This window comes from Papilio machaon, chromosome 7, assembly GCF_912999745.1.
Source record: "Papilio machaon chromosome 7, ilPapMach1.1, whole genome shotgun sequence".
NCBI classification, from domain to species: Eukaryota; Metazoa; Arthropoda; class Insecta; order Lepidoptera; family Papilionidae; genus Papilio; species Papilio machaon.
The window spans coordinates 3,279,925-3,293,832 of record NC_059992.1 but is presented as its reverse complement, the minus strand read 5'-3'; the positions used below and the strand labels follow the sequence as shown (position 1 = coordinate 3,293,832).

At 31.0% G+C, this 13,908-nt stretch overlaps 1 non-coding gene across 1 annotated transcript; it reads right to left on the bottom strand.

The window, feature by feature from the left end:
- Nucleotides 1-3,859: 3,859 nt before the first annotated feature.
- Trnav-cac lies at nucleotides 3,860-3,932 on the bottom strand. The gene has a single exon. It is a non-coding gene; the product is annotated as a tRNA-Val (tRNA).
- Between the last annotated feature and the right edge of the window lie 9,976 nt (nucleotides 3,933-13,908).

The window sequence follows — 13,908 nt, the reverse complement described above, 5'->3', positions numbered from 1 at the left end:
ACGATATACTGTGTCCTTTTTCTTAATACATTCTTTACCCTGTTTGTATAAAATAAGTGGGATCATTGTATTTCTAGGTCAACGCGTAAATCTGAAGTGTATTGAGTGTTAATGGTTGTTTGTGACCGATAAATGGTTTCGGGTATACGTAGGGTGACCATGTATTGAAAAATTCTGGCTAATTACCAAAAAAATGACAATAAGTAAAATGCTGTCTGTGACTTAAAATAAAAATAAAGTTATATATAAGTTACTTCTGAAGCACTAGTCATTGAATTTTATTATAATTAATACCATAAACAATGAACAAAGAAATAATAAACAGAGAAAGAAAAAATGTACACGTTACACAAAAAAAAACTTGAGAGGTGTCAAGGGACACCCGGATGGAACAAAGTTCCTTTCTATTAATTTGTGAAGGAACCAATGTTTATTCTATGTTATTTATTCTATTCTATTCTAACTTAAGTCTTCACAAGAAGTACATTTTATTTCTATGAATTTTCGTTATATATTGTCACGTCATTGCCATGGTGAAGTAACGCTCATTCGTCGTTAACATACACTCTATATATAGCAAAAAGTGTCGTGACAACTTTTCGTAAGAATTTTTTCCGTCTAACCCCCTTTCACAACGCGCGATAAGGAACTTCGTTCCAATTACATAACAAATATCTTCTGTAAATTTAAACGGTAAATTCCTACTTTTATATATTTTTCAAAAAGTTGGTTACCCTAGGTGTACATCGTTTACATATATTTCTTGGTATCGGCTATTAAACTTGGTCTAGAGATTGCTGTTACTGTGACAGATAATAATTATTCACTCGTTTGTGGATTATTTTTGTTGTCACCCACAACAATTGATATACAAAATAACCACAAGTTGCTTCAATTTTAAAAATTTAACTGTCATTTGTTTATATTTCTTAAGAAATTGAAAGATTTTTAATATAATTTACCGTAGCAATTTCATTTCCGATTTTAAAGTCTGTTTTCATTCTCATTCAAGTTGAATGAATATTTTATTCTAAAGAGATTAAGTAAAGCTCTCAATTTTTGATTCTTTAAAAATAATTTCGCGAAATAACAGAAACCTTGGACCCTTAGGAGACAGGACCTATCAAGCGCGCATTCCCTTCTTACAAATAAAAGCGAAAAATAAGTCCTAAGCATGCTTGCTTGTGTGCTCGTTTTGTGTATATATTTTTGAGTTAACATGGGATCACAAAGACGTTTCATTTTACGTAAGTGTTAGCATAATATGCACGTGTATAATTCAATTCAATTAAATTTCCAAGCAGTGGCTTTTAGGCGTGCCAACTGGACACAGAGTGTTTCGCCAGTGTCGCGTACGTGTATAATTATCATCTTCATCTCACCCTCGCGAAAAGTGTCAGAATTCATTTGGTACAGCAACGGCTCTTTGCCCAGTCCGTTTATCTATAGTCAAATGATAAAACAGAAATAAAAGTATAATTTATTATCATTTATTATCGTTCACAAGATCAACAAGCCTAGTCCATTATCAAAAGTCCTTAAATTTAACGTTCGAAGAAAGCTCGTAATATGTGACAGTTTTGGCTTGACCTTTTAAACTTGAGACGCGACGAAGGTCAACTTTATTAAATACTGTTCTCTAGAGAAATACTCTATTTTATTTTAAAATATATTATTAAGAGAATGGTGCCCATGTTTTGTCAAAAAGTCAATTGTGACATAATTACGAGAAAGATGACATTTCTAAAGTCAAAATCAACTGACATATATGTCCTTTATTCATTTGTGTATGATTATGTATACGATGCTATGAAACCATAAGTTGTTATCTTAGGACGAATTCATAAATTATCGTATAATATTTCGTCAAGGTAATGTCATATGTTACTAGTACACTTTAATAGAAATTATTTAAAGAAAAGAAAAATTACTTTCTAAACATAAATTGAAGTACACGAAATTTTCTGCAGAAAGTACAAACTTTCTGTACAAAGTTTGGTTCAGTAAAATTTCTATTAAATCTGGTAACATTGCAAATTAATTAAATGAAATCGCAAAGGAATTAAGTAAATTATTTAACAAGCTACTAATTTCAGGGGTACATGTAACAAACTTGCAACCAACACTTCTCGAAGCCATTGCGAGATACGATTTTCCGAATTTATTGCCACTTTCTCGCCGCAATAGGGTTGATACTGTGTAGGCGAATACTGGCAAGAGGCAATGACTTGAATTGAAACAATTCCCAGTCTTTACAATAAGAGTTTTCCCGCAACATTTTATCTATCTTCAATTGAATTTGGTAATTTTTTTTCCTTTTATTTTCTAAAAAGAAGTACACTTTATATAACATATCCGTATCTCCTGTACATTTAGTCGTCTAAACTTAATTTTGAAGAAACGAATGTAATAATGTTTTTACAGATGTTCCGAGAGTGAAAACTCAGTCACATGCACTTTCTGTTTCCGTTTATTTATTCCTACAACAGTATGTTTTTCATTAACTAAATTGTACATCGTTTGTATAGTGTGTGCGCATTTGCATATCCTCATCTAAATGCAACTGAGTTCATTTGTGACGTTGAGTGCTAATAGTTTTGCCAGCAAAATGTCACAACAGTTAACATAACTTACCTAAGTAAAGCTATTAATATGTTTTTAATATTATGACGAATTTTAACATACAAAATATTACGCGAAAATCAATTAATGCCTCTCAGTCGGTCAGGTACGCGTCAGAGCGCACTTATTCAATTATACGTTGCACGTCCAACCATATACTTTTATGGTCCAGTGTCGAAACGAAATCAATTTTTGATTGAAATTTTACGATTTTTTTAGAAAATAATTTTTATGATATTATTCATTCTTCAAACTCCTTTTCAAAACAAATAAAAAACAGAAATAACAAGATGTTTGTGTATAGATGTTTCCGTAGTGGGAATACACGCTTAGTGTGAACGTTAATTGGCTTCCCAGCTGTCGAAACTAGCATTAGTAATGTTCCAGCCACCTCCGTACTTCCCACGCCGCTGCATTCAATTAGTCTGCCGATATTACTATGAACAGCTTACTTTGAAATAACTTCGGAAACACTCTAAGGCCCATCGTACACAAGGCAACATAATTATTCGAAACCTGGCGATTTTAGTCGCTAAACCGTAGAGGTTCGTACATAGTCTGACATTTTGCTCTTTCATCGCCAAAACTAGTAACTCACAAACTGAGAGTCTAGTAAAAATATTTGCATGTACGTTAGGCCTGGTGAGGGCGCTGCAAAAATTCTAATACAAATTTTGTCGACACGTTACGAATACTTTCTCGCAAATTTTCGTGCTAGGACATCTGTTTTTCAAAATCACCGTGAGAAAAATTGCTGCGATTGTATATAGTTGATATGTAGTAGCTATGGATTTACTGACCGAAAAGACAAATCTCTTCGACGATTCAACGTTGTGTGTGCGTATCGCGCGCAACACGATACTCGCAATGTAGGATACAATAATAGTTTCAAAGATTTACGTTTCCCTATGTACAAAGGGCCTAAGGCAACCTAGAGGCTAATTTAATTTAAATACATTAGTGTAGCACCTTAACTAAGAACTTGTTCTCGTTTCAATTATGTTTAACTTGTTGCAGTCAGTTTTATTCCTCCGGTGTTTGTGTCCTCCTCCTGTGTAAATAATCGTAACCAAATTTTTCTCTTTTCACAATGTTTAATGTTTTCAATGAACTTGAACTTCGTCGAAGTTTTTTGAACTTCACTTTTCTCTTTGGCACTCTACTTATTTTTCATTCTGTTTTCAGGAATAAAACTCATTTAAAAAAATAAGGTGTTCATTTAACTTGACAAAACAAATGTTTCCGCCCGGGGTCGAACCGGGGACCTTGTGCGTGTGAAGCACACGTGATAACCGCTACACTACGGAAACTTATAGCAGAGCGGGCAATTGTAGCAAGTTATTGAATAACATAAAATAATGTTTAAAAATCATTTCACTCAGGAATATTTAAATGCACGAGCACTGTAGCGTAAAAAACATGTAAAATAAAAATATATTAAGACGTAATATATATTGGATTATATTAGCAAAGCATTAGTACATATGTATAGAAATGAAACAGTTGGTTTGCGAACTTTAGTTTTATAATGAGAGCAGTGACGAGAAACATACAGTAGTCACTAAATACTAATTTAGTTGGTGTTAAACACCTTTACATAATTTCCGAGCAATGTGGTTTTATATACAAAAGAAGTTCCATCAAAGTGACAAAACGCTTAATTCTATATTACACAAGGCACTTAAGTTGAGTGATACAGCTTGTGTGTAGTTAGGGGACTAAATAAATTCACTTACTAAGGACTAAGATGGAATGCAACAGGTCCTTTAATTTTTTATAATTAAAATGGAAAACTAAAAAGGAAGAACCTTAAAAACATAAAAACGTAAAGCCTCTTCGATTATTACAGTAGTAAATCCTATCATTGTACATGAGTATTCATAGAGATATTTTTTTAAACATTCCAAAACTTAACTTTTACAGCAATCGAATACAGGATCAGGATTTGACCCAAACTTGCTACGACTTAGTTATAAGGTCCTTGTTCGTATCGTATAAACAGGATATATTATGTAAAAGTATTTACGTCACAACATAAGGTTCGTGAATTGCACAATGTGCTAGGAAAGTTTCTCTTCCGTGGGCGTTTTCAAATCGCTAAGATTTATTACGTACTTACAGAATATCATGCATTGTATTATTAATATAATTTATATGCCAACCCTATTACAACTGGATAGAAGTGTATAAATCAAGGATAGAATAAGTTATTATTTTTTAACAACTTTTTAATGAATCAAAAGCGTATGGCCTTTAAATTTAATAGCTACAAAAACAGTTGACATTCAAAATATTCATTCCCTCATTATGTTTTATTTTTGTTGTAGTTTAACTAGATTGTGAAAATTAACGGTTTTAAAAATCCGTTAATGTTTCGTTAAATAGAATAGAATATATAGCATCTGTCAACAGGAAAACCCGAAAATTTCATTGTTGTTAGTATAAACAATATAAAGTGATTTGCAGGAGCTCGTACAATGTCTAATTTAATGGCCGTTGACTTCGTTTACGATGCATGACGGAAGTTAAAAGAGAACTCGTGGACTAATGTGGAGATTTAGTGCTATTGTCAAACGAATATTTTGTTGGTATGAAGAAATAATGACTTAAAGGCTTCACAACCTGCCAGTAATATATAACCTTTAAAATTATATTTGAATTACTAAATCTGTGTTTATTTTAAGAGAGTGAAAGGGATCTCAATATTTTTAATACAGATGTTAAGGCAATGCAAATCGTCGTCTGTGATAAAAAAATGATCTTCGAAATTTTTTTATTCAAGTTTAATCCACTCTGAAATTGGAAAATCAAATTCTATCGCCATCCATCTTGTTAACAAATTGTAATCCGATAATATTACGGATTAAATTGGTCTAAGTAATTGTATCCCAAGTTTAATGCATTAAAAGTAATGTTAAATCGTATCTTTTGTTTCCCATAACTTTCCTAAGTGTGGATTATAACTTTTTGATTTTTTAACATTTTAAGAGAGATAATTCTTAAAATGTAAACCAATAAAAAGAATTGTATAACAAAATACTCGTAACTATGACATTCATTGTTGTCACTTTTACAAAAGCAATTTAAAAGGGCGGGCTTTTTTCACAAGGTACTTCCGAATGTCGTAAAAGGCCCCGACGGCTTTTCCTATCCCCTATCGATTTCGAATTGGCGATGCGTACCATTTACTCAGCTTTTAAATATGAATGTCAATGAATTTAAGAGGAAAAACGTGTACGTGTGAAGCTTACACAAAACTTATGTGAATGCGGCCACGTTTTAAAACGTGTTCTCAATTGTAGTGTACGTTTTATATTTTACCAGTTGAACATGTGTACGTTGCAATTATTGAGTCACAAGTATGCAATCTTTATACAGATGTAAAAGCATATTACAGTGCCAGCAGAGAGTTACGGTAAAAATGGTTGACATCTTTTTATTATTTTGTAGATTATTAGGGCACAAAGCTTCTCTTACGTTCTCTACTAATAACGCATATGACAACAATCTACAAACATAGAAGCATTGATTTTATAAGATATATAATATCACATTGTATTTATATTTGGATACAAAGTATTTTATGTTAGTAATAGAGTAGTGTTACAAAAACAAATGGCGCTTGGTAAAATTCATTAAACCTGAAACTATTAACTAATTGTATTTACCTTAATTGCACTTAATCTTTGTAATTGACCTTACAGAATGTTCAATGATAAAAGAAAAAAAACGTAGCCTAATATGATAGTTGACTATAAAAGTAAATATTTTCCTGAACAATATTTGTGAGCATTATCGCCGCTGTGGGAAATCAACGACTGTTTGTTCTAAAATAATTGAGATATAGTACGTTAACACAGCCTACTGCCAATAAATTGACTTTTACAAAGCCTTTTGTTTTCTCATGTTCACAATACGCAATAATCGACATATAATGTACCATTTGCATATTACGTAAACATCTTTTTTTAGGTACAAACGACAAAATACTCAAACTTGATTATGCAAAGTGATGTTACGAGAAAGTTATGAACAATTCTTTTACATTGTTTGATATTTAATGTAAGGAAAATTTTACGGTTAAGTTAGCTAATAAATCCGGACGTCCATAGAAAAATCGTAAAATAATGAAGTATCACTTAGTTAAAATTAAGGCAAAGCATAATAATTTTTAAATTAAAAACCGAAAAACATTTTTGTTATTAATTATAATATTAATACTATATCTTTCGAATGTATAAAAAAATTGGTTGTAAAAAAAACTTATTAAGCCATTTATTTTAGCGCTATAAAAGTTCAGACGTAGAAAGTGCTTAATTTGGGAGTAACTTTTTACATCTTCAGCCTCTTGGTGAGTCCTTCATAAAATATTATTTTACGATTCCAATAACTGGCTGAGTGTCTACAAATGTTATGACAACCTGTCTCAAATTTTAACCTTATTATTTAACGACTATTAACTGACCTAAAATATACAGTATTTATATTTGATACCCCAAATCAAATTCTTTTTAAGTACATCGCCAAACAAACGAACATCAAAAATAATTTACATACGTTTTGATTGACATTTTCACGTTAAATAAAATGTAACTAAGTATAGACCGACTTACTTATCTGACCTGGTGTGCATAAGTCAAACTAAATTAAAAATAGATCAGTGGCGCCCCCTGTCAACGCCAGAATAAGTGTCACAAGAATCTTGTCGCAGTGCATAGTCAAACAAGCATAACTGGTTCGGTGAGAGAGGCATTGCTATCGGTTGGTTCTGTCAATAATTTGTAACACCTACATGGACGTAGAAAATGGAATAAAACAAAAAGCATAACATTTCAAGCATTTTTTTTTTATTAAACAACTTTTATTGTAAAGGTATGTCATTTTTTGATTTTCAAGCACTGGATATTTTAAATGCCTATCCGCAGTGTCGATGTGTTGCAAAATACGTTGCAGTTTTCTATTTTATCAAATTCAAAACGTTAAAAAACATTGTTCGCTTGATTTTTCTTCTTGTTGTTGGATATATTGGCTATATTTATTGGCTGGAAAACTAAGTTTCAATAGTTAAGTTCAAATTACACAATAATGCAAGAACTGATACACAAATTTTGTCTAAAATAACATTACCTTGAGGTTATATAAAATACGTAAGTTTACTTTCAAACTTTGACAAATTTTATTAAAGTACGTTTACACAGGAACTAATAAAATCATACAGATTTAGGGCGAGAAAAGGTCAGGATAAGAAAAAAGTTTTATGTAAATTCAATAGTTCTCGTCGGAAATTCAGAACAAAGGCGAATACAAGTGTGATTTACGTGCGACCTAGACGTATAAAAGCTGTGTTAGTGTTGTGGGGCGTGCAAAGTTTGTGGGGACCTACGCAACTAACAAGGCGAATGTGCCTCTATAACTTATTATACGCTATAAACTGTGTTTATTATAGTATTATTACTGTATTATTTATACCCTATACTGAACATAAACACTATACTGAACGATAGGAATATGAAGGAATAAGCATTCAAGTTACTGACAACGTTTTATGATATGAACAGACTAAAGCTTGACGACTCTACGTGATTTCAAATGGTGATGTGCTCGGAAGTATTGTACCAACGAGTTTTGTAACAGCCTATTTACTTGTCTCTTAAAGAACCCAGAAATACTAACAGAGTCTTGTTATATTCTTTTGCTTCTAATGAATAGCCGTTATTTATTTACACAGATTTTTTCCTCGGTAAACTATTAAATCATGGCTCTAAATAGCTTTTCCTAGAGGAGGAAATTGTTTGGATTAAAAGTGAAGGAAAGATTGAAAATTTTCTTAGGGTAAAATATTTTCTGTGAACAAGTCCTTTATTGTATCGTAGAAAAAATAATAATTTAAAAAGTATTAAATTCTTTTCGTTTTAATTTTTCCTGTTTGGGCTACTACGAACGAAGTTAGATGGATTACAGAGTATGTTTCACGTTAGATTCGGTTTTTAACTGTCAGCCTACGTACTAAATAAGTCGTTTCAACGGTTTTTTTGTATTTCCATATCGTCGGCGGCGTGTTCTAGAGGCCTTTTTATTAAAAAAAAAAAAAAGGTTTTTTTTATTATTTTTTTTTGAGTATATAAAAAACTAACACATATTTTAAAAGTTTACATCAGGTTTTAAATAATTTATCACTTCAATTTGCGGCATTTATTCATTTTAAAGTAAAACTTCGATATTGCAATTTGATTCACCTCGCTTTTGAGTATCGTCGATCGATCACTCACGGGACGATACCATGCGCTTATATATTTATTATATCATAAAATATATTGACTTAATTCTCACAGTACAGACAAGATTAAACAGAAAATACAAACGCCGTATTTTTAAGTAAAGGCGAGGCGAAGTATTAAAAATTCTGTCATCTCATAAACACAACCAATCGATCATTCCACTATTCAATATATAAGGTTATCTTTTATTCAATACTAGCTTTTACCCGCGACTCCGTCCGCGCGGAATACAAAAAAAAAAAAAAAGAAAATAAAACGGGGTGAAAATTATCCTATGTCCTATTCCTGGTTCTAAGCTACCTGCCCACCAATTTTCAGTCAAATCGATTCAGCCGTTCTTGAGTTATAAATGGCGTAACTAACACAACTTTCTTTTATATATATAGATTATCGATAAACAGCTTTTAAAAGAAATCTTTAGAAAACCCATTTATATTGAAAATTGGGTAGTTACTAATTAAAAATATTAATTCAAATTAAAACATGTAAGTAAAGAAATCAAGAAAAAATATAACCATAGTAACATTACCTTAATAAGTTATGTTGATATTTAAATTAAATATGTTGATATTTGATATTTAAATATTTAATATTAATCAAGAAAATCGCCAACCTAAATTAAGTTCTTACTTCCTTTTTTTTAACAATAACTGTATAACCTCCTATTAACGATATTTTCTTCGACAGAGTTATAATTGGGAAAAGTCATTTTTTTATGAAAACAAATTGTGGTTTTACTGAAGCTAGATATTTAGGTACTTAACTACAAAATGAGAAATTAGGAAAAAGAATACAAGTTATATAAATTATTAAATTAAATAACTAAGTAATGAATAATTCAGATATAATTGTTCAGTTTATATTGTATGTAATTTTAATATTTTCCTGCCAAGTGGAGTTGGCAACAGGCAGGTGGCCGGCCGTTAAATATAAAGCGAAAACTTATAGGTTTATAAAACTTTATACGCCGACAGCACATGAGTGGGATAAGGCCAGGGAGATGATGAAACTACAAGAGTTGGCTTAAACCATAAAAAAAATCTTATTTCTATCCAACCAGACTTAAAAGACCTGGCATGATATTGAATGAACTAGAAAATCTCTTAGTAAAACAAATTGTGTTTAGACTAGAATGAACCGTCAGGAGGACACGTCTTGGGAGTTGCAAGTATAGAGACGTTGTTACATTACTTTCGTTATGGTTCCCGCCTTTGAATATTATTAAAACTTGCATTAAAGTTTGATAGTGTCGGAGTTCAACCTGCGTTATTCTAGCGTGAAAACTTACACACAAAGTAATTTATTATTGTGACATTGGCATATGGGAAATCATTTATACGCTTTAGTTTTTAAGCTGGTGATGGAACCTTTTATTTCTCGTAATACTTGAAACTGTGTATCTACATACTTTGCTTAGATCTAACGCTCCTAAAAATGAATAATGCACTCCACAATGGAAGTAAGTTTAAGCCAAAACTTTATGGTTTATAAAACCTTGTGTGCCGACCCCACGTGAGTGGGATAAGGCCAGGGAGATGATGACTCCACAATAGAAATAAAACGTTATGAAAATTTTGTAAAAGGAATATTTTTAAAACAATTTCATTTAGAGAAGTAAACTAACGATGGAACTATTATACCTGCATTTAGGTAATACTCGTATAATGCGGAAATTAATAATTCATAATCTGTTGTAATGGTGAAATTTCTCTACAGATGGACGGTGTTTCTTTTATTTTTAGATAGCTTTGTACGATTTAGGATAGTCCAATATTGAAAATCGTTTACAATATAAAAAAATATTTCTACTTCATTTAAGTTTTTTTTCAATTCTTTAATGAATATATATTTTATTTATTTCATGTACAGTTTAGTCACATAAAGAATTCAATATACATGTCTCGGTCACATATTATATACATAAAATAATCCGTTTTATGTCTACAACAGAATCCATTGCAGATACGAGGGTGAGATGTTATCGATGTGTTTTCATTGGATATTCAGTGGATACCGAAACCCAGATATTTGAGTGCTGAACAAATATTGGTTTACATTATACGTTTGTGCGTGTGGCGTATATAAAAAAAGCTATTTTAAATCAAATTTAGATATATTTCAAATTTCATTATATTTGATTGAACTATGGCATAAAATGTTTTTGTCATCTTTATTGCGGAATTTGAGGGAACTTCATATTATCTTGTACCCAGTATAATTATGTAATACCTACACACGGACTCTAAATAGTAACATGATGTTTCACTAATTGTGTGATGACTAGTATAATAGGTTTGTATTTTTCTTCTTTAATCCTTACTTGATATAAAAATCTAAACATAAGAGAAATACGTTCTAAGATCCTATTATTTCTGTGAAAATAAACTTATCACAAAGCGTTTTCTTCGTTATAAGTAGCGTTATTTTCATATAAGCTTGGGGGGGTTTCTTTTTAAAATGATTATGTTTAGTAAATTTACTTTGCTACAAGTGTACACTTTTTCCTTTTAGTGTTTAGAAAAATAGTGTCAGTGCGAATTCTATGAAAAATAAAAACGTGGACGGATTCAGACGCAATGTTATGAGGCAATTGTAAAGGCCACAGGCTAACGTAAATCCTCCCTAAGCAGAATTAGGCCGAAGAATAACAAGCGCTTTACTCCGCCCATTCCTTGCGCCATTTTGTCTTAGTGTTATTGTTGCAAAGGATGATTGCCGACAGTAATATTTTCAAAATAATTGCTCCAGCTTTTCTTCCTCCGGGTTTCTCTTTCTTTGTTTTTATGACTAAAAATAATTTATGGTTTATCAAAGACATTTTTATTTTCATTTCCATTACTTCTGTTAAAAAAAATTGTATGATAAAAATGGAATAAGTATTTAATATTCATAAAAGGTATTCGGGAACTTTATTAAAATTTACATGTCACCGATGTTGATGAATGTAAGAAAATAATATTGCCTGTAACATGCAGTCAGTTCATTAATTAAGCTTCGTTAATAGAAGCTTAGAATAGATTTGTTTATTCATAAGATGCAAAAACATTACGCAAACGCTGTCTTTAGTGATCACATGTGCATACAAAGCGTAGACTTAGCCTTTAAGAAAATGTTTGCATTTAATTTTTGGATAATTTTGCTTAAACTAAAGTATAAAATAGTTATAAAGTTTTAGACATTTATTAAATTTGAATAATACAATTAATATAAAAATTTAGTAAATTATAAATTTACAATCTTATTATACCATACTACAAAATTATCTTACTATTATAAATGCGAATGTTTGGATGGATGGATGTTTGTTTGAAGGTTCAACGGATCTTTAAGAAATCTGTCACAGATGTAGAATATAGCCGGGAAGAACACATAGGCTACTTATTAACGTTATTTCTATTCTTAAGTTAGATACTGCGGCTGATGTGAATGTCGTTACTAGCAGAGATTTTGAACGTATCCATAGGTGTCTAGTTTACTTACACCAACATCTTTTTACAATTCGATTATCAAAGATATCAAAGACGCATTTAGGCACGTTTACAGCTTACACATTTTCTCTGCGCAATGGCACACTTAGCTAAAGTTGCTAAAAATAACTTACAGGCGTTAGTCAGCAGCAGTAAATTCGACTTCTAGGAAAAAGGATATTTTGGGATTATAAATGAAAGCAAAGTCATGCGAAAATTCTTTATTATTTCTAATTTTATTTTCATGGAATATTTTATTTTTCATGAGAAAAATAACAAAACAGTGGACGTTATCAGAAAGTCACTTATTAACTTTAACAAATCAAGAATATTATTTACAGAGGGCATGGTATTTAAAAAAATGGATTTAAATATAATGACAACTTAATTAAAAAACAAAGTATCACTGATAATTTTTTTGTTATTTACATCAACCAGAATGAAAATATTATTATCAGTTAAAATTTAGAATGTATCATAAAAAAAACCGTGAAGGAAAACATCGGAATGCAACCTGCACATATCTGAGAAGAAATTCAATGATATGTGTGAAGTCAACCAACCCGCACTAGGCCAGCGTGGTTGACTATGGCCTAGTCACCCCTAACTTGGGGTAGGCTCCGAGCCTCTCATTGGGGACGTATTAATTTCGATTATTTTTGCGAGTGCTTCTCGCGGGAGATACCTTTATTCTAATTAAATCGGACGCTTTAGCGATACCAATTGATCGCTTACTCGGTTGCCTTCTGATATAAAAAAAAAAACAAAGTTAGCTGCACAGTAAAAAAAAATGTATTTAATTACCACTGATACTTCATAATTAGATATTATAATTTTACTAATTTTACACAATACCCTTTTATTAAATAAAACATGAAGGAAAATCCAAATTATTTGACGTAAACCTTGTTTTATTTAATATCAAATGCCTATATATAACATGACAGAAAAATACAAATGTTATTTATTTATCCAACATCATATTTCAATACCAAATCTTTACAAGCGAATACTTACGATGTGCATAGTACATACATACGTATCAACAATTTACAGTCTTTTCCAAAAGACAAAGCCACTTCCAAAACATTGCAATAGGAAGCAAGAGCAAGCTCTGTAACTCAACGTAACCAAACTCAACAATATTTTGCTATTCTGTAAACAATCCTGTTCATTCAAAAAAATAATACTTCGATCTAAGGACTTAAATACTAAATACCTCCATTAAAATTTGTTTTCTATAGGTCGATATCTTATATATGAAGCATTTTAATAAATCACATTTGACACATGATCAAAATTACCTTGTAACCTTGTTTTGATCAAATACAAATTTATTGCAATCATAACAATCAACCATTGCAATGATGTTGAGTCAATGAACTTTTTTCTTTCTAAACACAAAGGCTGTTACAAAAAATATCTAACAAAAAACATGTTTATTTCATAACATCTGAATTTGATTCACATATATTTGAAGTCCGAATCGATCCATTCATTTTAATCGATATTTTTAAGCAGCTCACGTCACTATAAAACTA